This window comes from Procambarus clarkii, chromosome 93 (assembly GCF_040958095.1).
Source record: "Procambarus clarkii isolate CNS0578487 chromosome 93, FALCON_Pclarkii_2.0, whole genome shotgun sequence".
NCBI classification, from domain to species: domain Eukaryota; kingdom Metazoa; phylum Arthropoda; class Malacostraca; order Decapoda; family Cambaridae; genus Procambarus; species Procambarus clarkii.
In genome coordinates, this window is record NC_091242.1 from 4,754,865 (window position 1) to 4,767,235 (window position 12,371).

The following is a 12,371-nucleotide window of genomic DNA, read 5'->3' on the forward strand; positions in this document are numbered from 1 at the left end:
ACTAGGCTGTTTAAAGCAGCGGCCATCCTCCCTCAGACGCATTCATCAATTTTAACATTGTTCAAAATTGGTTTGTTCTCATATTTAAATTAATATTATACATAAATATTCGATGTATAGTTAGGCGTAGGTTAGGTTAGGTTAGTTGTTTAGGTTTTGTTGGCGATTATTTCTATTTGAAGAACGTGGGTGAAGCAGTTACAGAATTGTGGTTCGAACAGAGGACGTGAGCAAAGTGCTTGTTCCGGAAGTGTTCGGACGTTATCAGTTGTGAGTCGTGTGTAAACTGCTTTTCACTCATAAACAGGGGGTTAGGCGGTTGGATTAACGAACTTGGATCTTTGTATGCGAGAACGAGTTGACTCACTTACTGCTGACGTTCGAACACTTCCGGAACAAGTGCTTCACTGACGAATTTCGTTCGAACCACAACGCTGTAAATGCTTCACCCACGTACTACAAATACAAATAATCGCCAACAGAACCTAAACACCTGACCTAACGTAACCTAAGACTGCACAATGTGCTAATATATTATAATATTAATTTATAATTGAGAAAATTCCTGTTTTGAATGAACAGCATGTAAAAATTTATGAATTCGTTAATTCCAGTATTGCCAATTTTCATGATTGTATTTTTTGTATTAGTTTCCTTTTCTAATTAGTTTTTGTTAATTATACATTTTTTTTTTTGGGGGGGACAACATTCAAAACTCATATACAATTCATTTAATTTGTTTTTCATCCTGTTGAAAGTTTTCAAATTTGTTTCCTAGTGGTAACAAGGCCGCATGCGGCTTTCCGTTCATCGTCCTGGGAGAGAAAACAAGCAAGAAAATTTCCCGAAGTGAATTTTTTGTCGTATTTTACAAAGTTTTGTCTTTGTCACTGTCTCTGGTCCCGGCCACCCTGTCGTTCTGGCCAGTCTCTCGTCCCGACCATTGTGTCGTTCCGGCCACTGTCGAACGGTCGTTCAATCATCGGGCAGCGGCAGTGGAATCACCCGCGTGTGACGTCACTGATTGTTGACACAGCCGCCCTGATTAGCTGGTGCATGTCGTCACTAAAAGCATGACGTCACTACTGAAACATCCCATTGGTTATCTGGTGCATGTCGTCATTAAAAGCATGACGTCACTATCTATTGACGCATCCCATTGGTTAGCTCGATCATGATGTCACGATACACGTGACAATGTTTTTGTTGACATAATGCTTATAGCTAGTTCCTGGCGGACCTGGCTACGGACCGCACCAGACCGGCCCGGTCCGGGGCAGCAAGACTGGATGAGCCCTACTGCGAACCTATTGGTATGTCAGAACCAATTTGGGATTTGTGAAAGGAACTTTTGGAATTAGGAGTGTGGGGGGGGATGACCCCCATTTTTATGATTTGTTTTCTTTCTATTTTTTTGACGTTCCATTGTGAGGTTCGCTTTTGAAGTTCCCTTGTGAATCTCTCCTTTGAGGCTTCGCTGAGAAGTCACAAATTCCCCCTTGGGCTAGAGAAGAGAGGGGATAGGTATAGACCGTCCTCCGCAGAGATTATACAAAAGTCGTACGAAAACAGACTTTTTTTTATCCTAGCTATTCAGGGTATTTACGTACGAGCCGTTTTCAGTACGACCAGTCCTCGGTACGACCCATTCTCGGTACGTAAGCTCACACAAACTGAAGTCCACTTCGGATATGCGAAAGCTGTTCCCGCCTATAATCAGGTCAAGTGACTACGATAATTAGCGATTATACTAATTAGAGACCTTGTTAGACAACAAGACACCTGGAACACAGGTTGGCGGGGATCTCTCTTGAAACTAACTGGTTTCTTCTTGGGCTCAACCCCTTGTTAAACCTATGGAAGGTTTATTAAGACCAACAACAAGAGGCTCATCAACCGCTAAGTATACTTTATAGTGCTGAACATTGTACAAGTAAACTCTCAGTGTATATATATACACCGAGAAGCTGGAGTATACCTCGCTGTGTGAATGAAATATACGACTAATATCACTTAACCTAAATAAGTATATGATAATATAAATCAATATATAATTATATCAATTAACATATCATTAATTAATCTAATATATGAATATTTAAATTATACACCTGCATACAAATTATACTCGAATTATCCTCGCTAAATATAATTGCAACGCATCTCTTAATTATAATAATTTTATTATAACAATATTATAATGAAGAAAGTAATTATATTAATTGTTATTATTATTATTCAGAGAGTAATTACACTAACGTGATGTATCAATGAGGAAATATACTCATTGTGCTTTGGACTACGCACCGCATGGGTTCGAGTCCTCATTACGGCTCCTACAGATTTTCTCATTATTATTTTTATTATTATTACCTATGCTCATAACTCTACTTGCTATAATGTTGTTATAGCAAGTTGTGATTTTTTTTTGTAGGGGATGTTTCTAACTTTTGTAATTCTGGGATTGCTGCAAGCTTACACACACACACACACACACACACACACACACACACACACACACACACACACACACACACACACACACACACACACACACACACACAAAAGTCTCATTCACCATACTGCTTTGTTTTCATTTTTTCAGTGTCACATTTTTTTCCCTAGTTTTAACAAGGTGAAGTGTTGGTCCCTGAGTTCCACGTGCCCTCGTCGGTGCCTTTACTGCCCTTCGGGGCGGCTTTCCATACACCGTCCTGGGAGGAAAAAAACAAAGTTTGTCTCCAAACTATAGTTTCACGACCGTCCAATCATCTTGAGGCGCTTGTGACGTCAGCGTCTTGACTTCGATGTACTAGCTTGCTAGTTCTGTCTTACATGTGATGTCATTGTCTTCATAGCACTAGGCTAGGTAGTTAGCTAGTAGTGGTGGTGGTTTACCTGCTCCTGATGAAAGGTATTTTCCATGAACGTGTCGCAAAATGGATATATAAACTCTGATTTGTGCTGTGAGATGACGTGGTGTTCGTGGAGTGTCATTTGGTTTACCTTGCTGCTGGTGGGGATAATTAAGGCACTCGGGTGCTTAGTTTACCTTGGAGGCTGGCAGCACAAGGCACTTGAAGGGGGGGGGGTCCTAAACCTATTCTCTGCATAATACTGGTTTACCTTGATTCTAGTTTACCATGATACTGATTTACTATGGAACTGGTTTACCATGATAATAAAGTTTACTCAAATATACATTAATATAAACTATTTTTCGTTATTATTCTAATGACGATCAGCTGCGCAATGTTCGTTAAACTAATAATTGGCGCAGTTAACGAAATTTTTCGTAATTACTGAGAGTATTGTGTGTGTGGCCTTAATGACTGGAAGAGCAATTTCGGTCGACATAGAGGCTGTTGGGTAGTTAATTATGATTCCGGGGTTGGCGGCGGTCGTTAAAACTTTGACCCTTGTAGTATGACATTGGGGAAGGGGGGGGGGAAGGGAGGGGGTGGTTGTAACTCTGAGGACCGTACACGCCCACACACACGCCCCCACGCCCTCACACACGCCCCCACACACGCCCACGCCCTCACACGCCCTTATGCCGGAGGCTGGGCGGGTTATACAGTCCTGAAGGAGGTTGTGTGTATCTGTCCTCATCAACCAATGTGCATGGCTGCCCTTCCTCCCTCCCTCTTCCTTCCTTCCCCTTCCTTCCTTCCCTTCTGATTATCTCCCCTTTCTCAGCTCCTTTTCCAGGCCCCATTGAACCCTCCTCAGTGCTATATAGTCGTAATGACTTGGCGCTTTCCCCCCCACTGATAATTCCCCTTTCCCTTCCAGGCCCCATATCCCCCTTTCTCTTCTATCTTCTGCTACCTCCAAACGTCTCTTCCACGCGTCCCATCCCATCTTCTGATGCTCCTTTCCACATTTTGTCTCTTCCTGGGACAGCCAGATTGTTTCAGACGTGGACGTAAAGACTATATCCGGCTCGTATGGACCAATAGGTACTTTATTTTTCGTTTATTACTGTTTTGGATTGAAGGCGTTTATGGTAGCTTCTTCAGCCTTACTTAAAAATGTTAGTGTGTTATTGTAATATTAAGACGGGATTCAGTAGTTGTTCTGCGCACAGATAGGATTTATTCTGTTTTGTATTTTGCCCCGAAAGGTGAGTTTATTGGGCAGCGTCACTCATCCTGTGTCACTCATAGCGCTAGACCGGAGGTTGAGAGGCGGAATCAAGGAGCTGGAACTCAAACGCCGCAAGCACAAACGGGTATGAGGACAAACAGACATACAGGCAAGCGCACACAGACACGAGGAATCTATCGGAGATCAAACATTGTTCGAAGGGACATTTGGAACACACACACACACACACACACACACACACACACACACACACACACACACACACACACACACACACACACACACACACACATTCCCCGGCGTGAGTGGCTATAAACAAACACGGGACAAACAGCGAAACAAACAGTCCGGCGACAGGCCAGACCCCCAAACACCCACCGGAGCCAAACACCGATAAGGGACGAGATTGTCTTTGTCCAAGCTTCAATGGTGCCCTTGTTTACTGCTTGTGTTAAATGGGGAGATGGGGCGGGGGGGGGGGACTACTGAGGAGGAGGAGGAGGAGGAGGAGGAAAGTTGAGTAAAGAGGGGGAGGGAAGGCGAATGTGGAAGAAGGTAAAATGGGTAAATGGGAAGGGAAAAAGAGAGGAAGGAAAGGGAAGATAGGCCTCTCGTTTTAGTAAAGAGTAGGATGATTAAGTTTAGGTGGGGGGTGAGGCGTTCGGGAGGGGGTTTTGGTAGCGGGGTGGAAGGGGGGGGTGTGAAGAGGTGATGGTGACGGTGGAAGGGGAGTGTGAAGGGGTGTTGGTGGAAGGGGGAGTGTAGGTGGGACTTTATCCTACACTTCAAAAATATAACAACATTTGTGTAGTTTCAGAATCCCTTTCTATTTTAATTGTTCAATAATCTATTTAATTAATTGGAATTAATCTTTGTACAGGGGGCTTACGTGTTGAGGGGGGGGCGGTAGGTGGGTGTTGGGAGGGGGTAGGTGAGATGGGGGGAAGGGTGTGGTGGGTAGGGGGGTGATAGGGAGGGGGGGAGGGTGTGGGGGGACTTAGAGATAATGTCAAGTGGACTAACCAGAGCATCAGATTTGTCCTGAACTGCATCAATTATTTATTGTAAAAGGTTAAGAGACCGCTCAATTAATTATTGTAAATGGTTAAGGGATTATTTTGAAATCCTAATAATTCTTATGAATTTTTTGAAAGGTGGTACGATGATACGGCTTGCTTAACAGGCCCACATAGAGGTTCTTAATACCGAAATGGACCCCCCTAGATACGAGGGGTAAGGCCAGTATTCACCAAACATTTACGCACCTATTTACGAAACCTGTACATCTTCGAACGATTATGGGGACTTTGTTTACATTTAATAAACATTTTACGAGCTTGGAAACTATCACAACCCAAGGTTATTATGGTTATAAACAACCTCGTAGTGCCTATGAGCTGATAAACTGTTTAATATATGTCAAAAGAACCACCAGTGATTGTTAAAAGATGCACAGGCTTCGTAGATGGTTTCTTAAATGCTGGATAAATCCTGGCATTGAGCAATCTAGGCAAAAGTGAAACAGGATTTTATTTTTAAAGCTGATGTAGTTGATGAGGAGGTAAATATCTCTTGAACCTGACAAAAAGTGGTGAACATTTTGCCAGTACACTTTGCTGGAGGTGTAGCGATGGGTTGAAGCACGGAGGAAGATAGAATGGAGTTGATAAGAGAAGCCAAAAGGGGTACAAACGAGGGAACTGGAACCCTCACACGAGCTGCGGCGCTGAGAATGATCAACTGAGTATTTTACCATTATAAAAATCAAAGAAAACGGAGGTTCAATTAATTTAGGTGTTGTGGCCATCCAGCACCGACAATTATGTTTCCCAGGAGCTTCACCGGTGAATAAAGCAGCTTCCTGGGAAAAATAATTACCGGAGATGGATTTTTGTTTACCTCAAATGGTGCACTCTAACGCTAGGTGGCAGCACCAGCGCATCTAATGCAGTAATGTTTACCTTGTTTCCTGCCTCTACACACACTCCCCCCCTACGCCCTCCTCACCCCCCCCCACATCTCTATTACCTCCAGTCAGAGCGTTTGTCAGTTCCTGCTTCGCTCAATATTTTGTATCTAAACTTTAAAAGTTATTTGTCATCATTCTCATAGTTTTGTCCAGATGCTCTTCCTAATATTACGTGCTTTTGTTGTTGTTCATGGGTTTCAGAATTGTGTTTGTGTGATCACTCAAAATGATGTGCTTGTAGGCCTTCCGCCAGTTGTTATGGTATACAAAACGTTTTTGTTATCGATTGGACTTATATGACTTATCATACACCAGTTGACATTCACCAGATTTCAAGAGATCTTTACAATACAACCAACGTGGAGTAAAGATTGCGAGATGATAGACTAGAAGAAACAATGGATTACACTGTCGTCACTTTAGCAGATGTCTTAAAAACACACACCTGGATGAACTAGATGAGGCAGAAACATTGGCACAAGATGGAAGCGACGAGGAAGGTGGTGATTTTTTTAGAAAACAAGGTGTCAAGAACGGGGATAAGGGCCCCTCTAAAGGCAGACAGGTCCGAAAGAGTACTAGAGTTAGAATTGACAAACCTGTCAAAGGAAGTAATGAGATCAATGCCACAGCGTGGGCCAGGGGAAGTAGCAAAAGACAGACCAAGACCAAGAAGTTCTTGTTGGTGCTTAGAAAGAGAGTAGGCACAATGGTATACAAAATTGGCACAATTGAATTGGCACAAGACTTATTCTCACTATGGCTGCTACAGGTGGCTGTAGAAGTACCGGCACCCACTATCTAAAATCTTCCATAAAACAATCAAGACAGGAAAGCTCTCAGAATTCTGTAATAGGGTAAATGTACTCTCCGCATTAAAAAAAGATAAAGGGACAGAAATGCACTACATTACAGACAGGTGTCACTGACAAGTATTATGTGTAAAGTTCGAAAGGACAACCTGGATTTAGAAAGGGAATGACATGCCTGTCAAATTTGATTGAGTTCTATGACAGGATTACTAAAATATGACAGAACAAAAGATGACAGGATTAACTATATTTTCCAAGCTTGTCTTATAATATTATACGATTTCCTATTCCTAGAGGAAGAGGAAGGAAGAGTAAAAGGGGGGATGGGGGAAAATAAATAGACCCGAGCACCGCCGGATACCCCCATCTAATGGTCTTATAAATATTCTTATATTTGCTCTTATATAAGATCTATTACATCTTATAAAAGACATATTGCACCTTAAATCTTACATGTAGATAAAGATATTTTAGTCTCTATCTTGATCACTTAATAGTCCATTTTTTTCCATCTTTTCACAGCCCAGGAGACGATAAGTGAGTAGCAGCACTTGCAGGCGGCAGTCACTGTTGATGTAAGTGTTAAGTGTTAAGTGTTCTTGCTTAGTTGAGATAACTACACGGTAGTTGAGAACTAAGCAACCAGCGAGGTGAAGGTAGTGATCAGGAGAAAGTACACGAGTACATTATGACTATATAACCCTTACAAAGGATATGTGATAGACTAAGTGTTTGGGCTGTGTGGTAGACTAAATGCTGGGATTTGAGCGCTGACTGAAAGATACGAGACTTATTGCTTTACCAACCACTGAACTAGGAAGAAGAAGGTTGCTCACTTACCCCATTCCACCTACATTCTTCTCCCTTATACTTCCTAATCCTCTTCCCCTTTCCTATACCCCTCTTCCTCCTTCCTTCCTTCCCCCTCTCTAACATTCCCCCTGTGCTCCTACCCTACATTTCTTACCTCCTTCGAAGTCCTTCCCCTACACTTAAAACCTTCCTCTTGCCTTACACCTCTTCGTGTCAGCGTCTGCGTGACAGCTTCGTGACAGCGTCTGCGTGACAGCCTCTGCGTGACAGCCTCTGCGTGACAGCCTCTGCGTGACAGCTCGGTGACAGCCAATAGACAGGCGGGTAAGGCAAAACATCAGCATTAGTGGGGGTGGAGACTGACAGTAGATCATTACCTGCTGTCAGGCGACCCTGATCACTGAAGAGGGGGAAGGAGGAGGGGGAAAAGTGAAGGGAGGGGGAGACAGAACCAGGGAGTACATGAAGGGGGGATGAGGGAGGTGGAGGGAATGAAGAATCAGGAGGATGAATGAAAAGCAAGGAATATTAAGAGGCAAGAAGCAAGGGAATGAAGAGGGGGGAGTGTTGATGAAGAGGGAAGAGAGGAGGATGAAGTATGAGGTGTGAGGGGGGGGGGGATGCATCAGTGCAGAAGAGAGGAATGATTTAGTGGAATCTATATGGAGTTTAGCTGAGTGCAATGTTTGCTATGTTGTGGCTGCATTGGTCTTTCTGTGTGTGGGGGTTAGATTTGACTCAAGGGTGTGTTGTTGTTCTCCTGAGGCCCTCAGTGTTGTTCTCCTGAGGCCCTCAGTGTTGTTCTCCTGAGGCCCTCAGAGTTGCACATGTATTCTGATACATATACTGAAATAAATATGTACATGAGGGCTAGCTGAGTAAACTTGCGTGAGTTTACTTGGTATTCAGCTGAGAAAGGAAAGGGGAAGGAAAGGGGAGGGGTGAGAGAGGGAGAAGGGAGGGAATCTGCGATACTGCTGATGCAAAGTCATGAGGAAATTAGCTACTTTTTTGGAGGAAATAAAGAGATGCGAAGAGACTATGAAACTGAGCAGTATCCGGGAGACGCAGATATTTATGTAGGGCTATATGGCTTGGGAGGGAGAGAGGGAGGTAGAGAAGGAGAGACGAAGGTAGAGGAGGATGGAGGGAAAGGAGGGAGAGAGGGAGGGATGGAGAGAAAGAGAGAGAGTGGAGTGGGAACTGAGAGAGAAAGCGGCAGGGAGAGAAAGTTGGACGGTATCGTAATTCCATGTATACAAATGTATATCCATGTATGAAGTGAATATACACGAGCTTAACTTGGTATACATAAGTTGTATGAGTGTCCCATAAGCCTTGTATATACATGCATGACATTGCACTTACAAGATGACTTCACGGTGCATAGTCACCGTATGTATGAATTACGTATACATATATTCCTGTATAGTCACCTAATTGAGTATGCATACACAAATGCCCAGGAGACCTTCCCCTACAGTGTGTATGAAGCATACAACCCTAAATTTGGCCACTTTATACACAGTAATACATAAACCAAACACTATCATAAATATATCTGTAAATCTATGAATGTCTAAGTAACTAAGTCCTTGTTTGTAAGTACTTAAGTAAGTCCATGTTTATCAGTACCTACATAAGCCTCCCTCCACACATTTACTAGAAAATAAATGATGATCTTTAAAGTAAAAGTCCCGAAAATTAATAATAATATAATTAGTATTAAAAATAATCATTAATAAAAGCAATAATGACCTTTATATTACTAAAATAAAATGAATAATAATACTAGAATATAATTACTGTATGAATATGGATGAATATGCAAATCTCAGGAAGCTTCTTCACTACTTCATGTGTAATTGAACAATTGTGTACACCAGTCTTGTTTTAAATGCCACAGGAGTGGTTAGTAGATTATCTTATCTTGTGTTTCTCGCTCTTAACCGAGTTTATTATGCATTCACAAGTTAAGGAGCTAAAGTGTGGCTAATTTGACTTGTATTTGGTGATAAGGCAGTGTTCTGTGTCTCTGTCTCTGTCTCTGTCTCTCTCTCTCTCTCTCTCTCTCCCTCTCTCTCTCTCTCTCTCTCTCTCTCTCTCTCTCTCTCTCTCTCTCTCTCTCTCTCTCTCTCTCTCTCTCTCTCTCTCTCTCTCTCTCTCTCTCTCTTGTCCTCTCTCATTCCCGTCCTCCTCTACCCCCTTCCATTCCCAGTTTCCTATTTCCTTCTCATTCCTCCAGTTCTCCCTCCCTCTCTTCTCATTCTCTCCACCACCCCCTCTCTTCCAATAATCCAGGGGATCCACTAGTATATAAGACCCAATTATTGTAATGGATTAGCAACCTGAGCCGTCGAGTGAATCCTGATCGCACCTTTAAGTTGGTCTGATTATCAAAGTTGCCTTCGTTCTGTTCGCCTCTGATTGCCATTCGGTTGTTTGTGTTTTTTGTCATATAAGTTATCTGATTTGCGTGAATTCTGATTTTTGCTCTCTCTCTTTGATATTAAGGCTCTTCTGATCTTATGCTTTCTTAGCCTTGTCTTCTGATTGTTAGCCTTACCAGTGATTTTTCTCCTATTATCTGATTAACCAGTGTCTTCAGCTGAGGAAATTAGTCAGAGAAAGGGGCGACCCGGGCACCGCGCGGTAGCCATCGAGTCAGCCAAGGTAATTTTGACATCTGGTTAGCCACGCTAAGTCAATATCGAACTGTGATGTCGCCCTGGGTACAAGTGCATGAGTTATGATTTTTGTTCGTTCGGTCCAGACCATTCGGCTCAGACCGTTCGGCTCAGACCGGTCTTCTGAGAGAGTCTTCTAACTTCTTTAGAAGTTAGTCCACTACAGCACCAACACTCAAACCGCCTTTATCTTCATGGTGTTATGAAGCCCTTTGGCACTGGTACTTATCTAACTGTACTTATATCTAACCCTGAAGGCTAGGTAGGGAGACCTACTAGCCTTGTTGTGCTTGATGGGTTAGAATATAACCTGTGCTTGTTGTGTAAGAATATAACCTGTGCTTGTTGTGTTAGAATATAACCTGTGCTTGTTGTGTAAGAATATAACCTGTGCTTGTTGTGTTAGAATATAACCTGTGCTTGTTGTGTAAGAATATAACCTGTGCCTGTTGTGTTAGAATATAACCTGTGCTTGTTGTGTAAGAATATAACCTGTGCTTGTTGTGTTAGAATATAACCTGTGCTTGTTGTGTAAGAATATAACCTGTGCTTGTTGTGTTAGAATATAACCTGTGCTTGTTGTGTAAGAATATAACCTGTGCTTGTTGTGTTAGAATATAACCTGTGCTTGTTGTGTTAGAATATAACCTGTGCCTGTTGTGTAAGAATATAACCTGTGCTTGTTGTGTTAGAATATAACCTGTGCTTGTTGTGTTAGAATATAACCTGTGCCTGTTGTGTAAGAATATAACCTGTGCCTGTTGTGTTAGAATATAACCTGTGCTTGTTGTGTTAGAATATAATTTTCCTGGTATTAATCTTATTAATTCATTAATTCATTATTAATTATTATTAATTCTTTCATTGAAATCATTTCCCTAACTCACTAATGTTTCCTTATTCTCCCTATGTACTCATATCCCACTTTTCCTCATATAGGCTACTGTATTTTCCACCTGTTCCCCTTAGTATCTTGTATGTTGGGATCATATATCATCTCTGTTTTTTTCATTCCTCCAAGGGTTGTGGTGCATTTTTCTGGAAGTGTTGTGTGAGAGGTAAGAAGGGGGATATGATGGCACTCCTCTCCCACGCACCACAAGCCTTTTCCATCCCACTTCACAACTCGACTCAGATGTTAGACACGAGGCAAACAATATCCTTCCTACTAGCTCAAGGGCTCCCTTCCCACATTCTCCACACCATACAGAGCTCTTGCCACACCATACAGAGCTCCTGTATCACCATGCAGAGCTCCTGCCACATCATACAGAGCTGCCACACCATACAGAGCTCTTGCCACACCATACAGAGCTCTTGCCACGCCATACAGAGCTCCACTATCACCATACATGGCCGTGACCGACCCACCACATTGGAAGGTGTCTAATTTAGTAACGTTTGCAACAATTTTTACTTCACTGTCTTTTCCACATTATCAGCCGCAAGAGGAACAAGATAGGAAGGAAGTAATGAATATGAGTAGATAGAAAGAAAGAAAAGGAGGGGGAGAGGGAAGGTAGAAATTAGGGAGAAAGAGAAAATGGAAGGAGAGAGAGAGGTGGGAAGAGGGAAAGAGAGGAAGTTCAGAAGAAAGAAAGCTAAGAAGGTAGGAAGAGTTAAGATAACGCGAAGAAAAGAGAGAGAGAGAAAGAGAGAGAGAGAGAGAGAGAGAGAGAGAGAGAGAGAGAGAGAGAGAGAGAGAGAGAGAGAGAGAGAGAGAGAGAGAGAGAGAGAGAGAGAGAGAGAGAGAAACACCTTTACAACTCAACATAAAACTCCTCTACAGCACAACACTCCTCTACAACACAACACAACACAATGGACTTACGATCTCAACACAAAATACTTTCTTCCTGAGGGACAATATCCGGCTCTTGAGGTCTGATTTCACTGGCAAGTGTGTCGTTATTGCCCCTGTGTCGTGTCCTGTGTCTCGAGTGTTTCGTCTGTGTCAAGTGTTTGTTGTGTGTGTGTGTG

At 42.6% G+C, this 12,371-nt stretch overlaps 1 long non-coding RNA gene across 1 annotated transcript in view; it reads left to right on the top strand.

The window, feature by feature from the left end:
* Positions 1–1,239: 1,239 nt before the first annotated feature.
* The window catches only part of LOC138359855 (uncharacterized), a 50,388-nt gene continuing 39,256 nt past the window's right edge, over positions 1,240–12,371 (top strand). Inside the window, exons 1-2 of the long non-coding RNA XR_011226085.1 lie at positions 1,240–1,313; positions 7,414–7,466. This is a non-coding gene — a long non-coding RNA (uncharacterized lncRNA). The remainder of the gene's footprint in view (positions 1,314–7,413; positions 7,467–12,371) is intronic.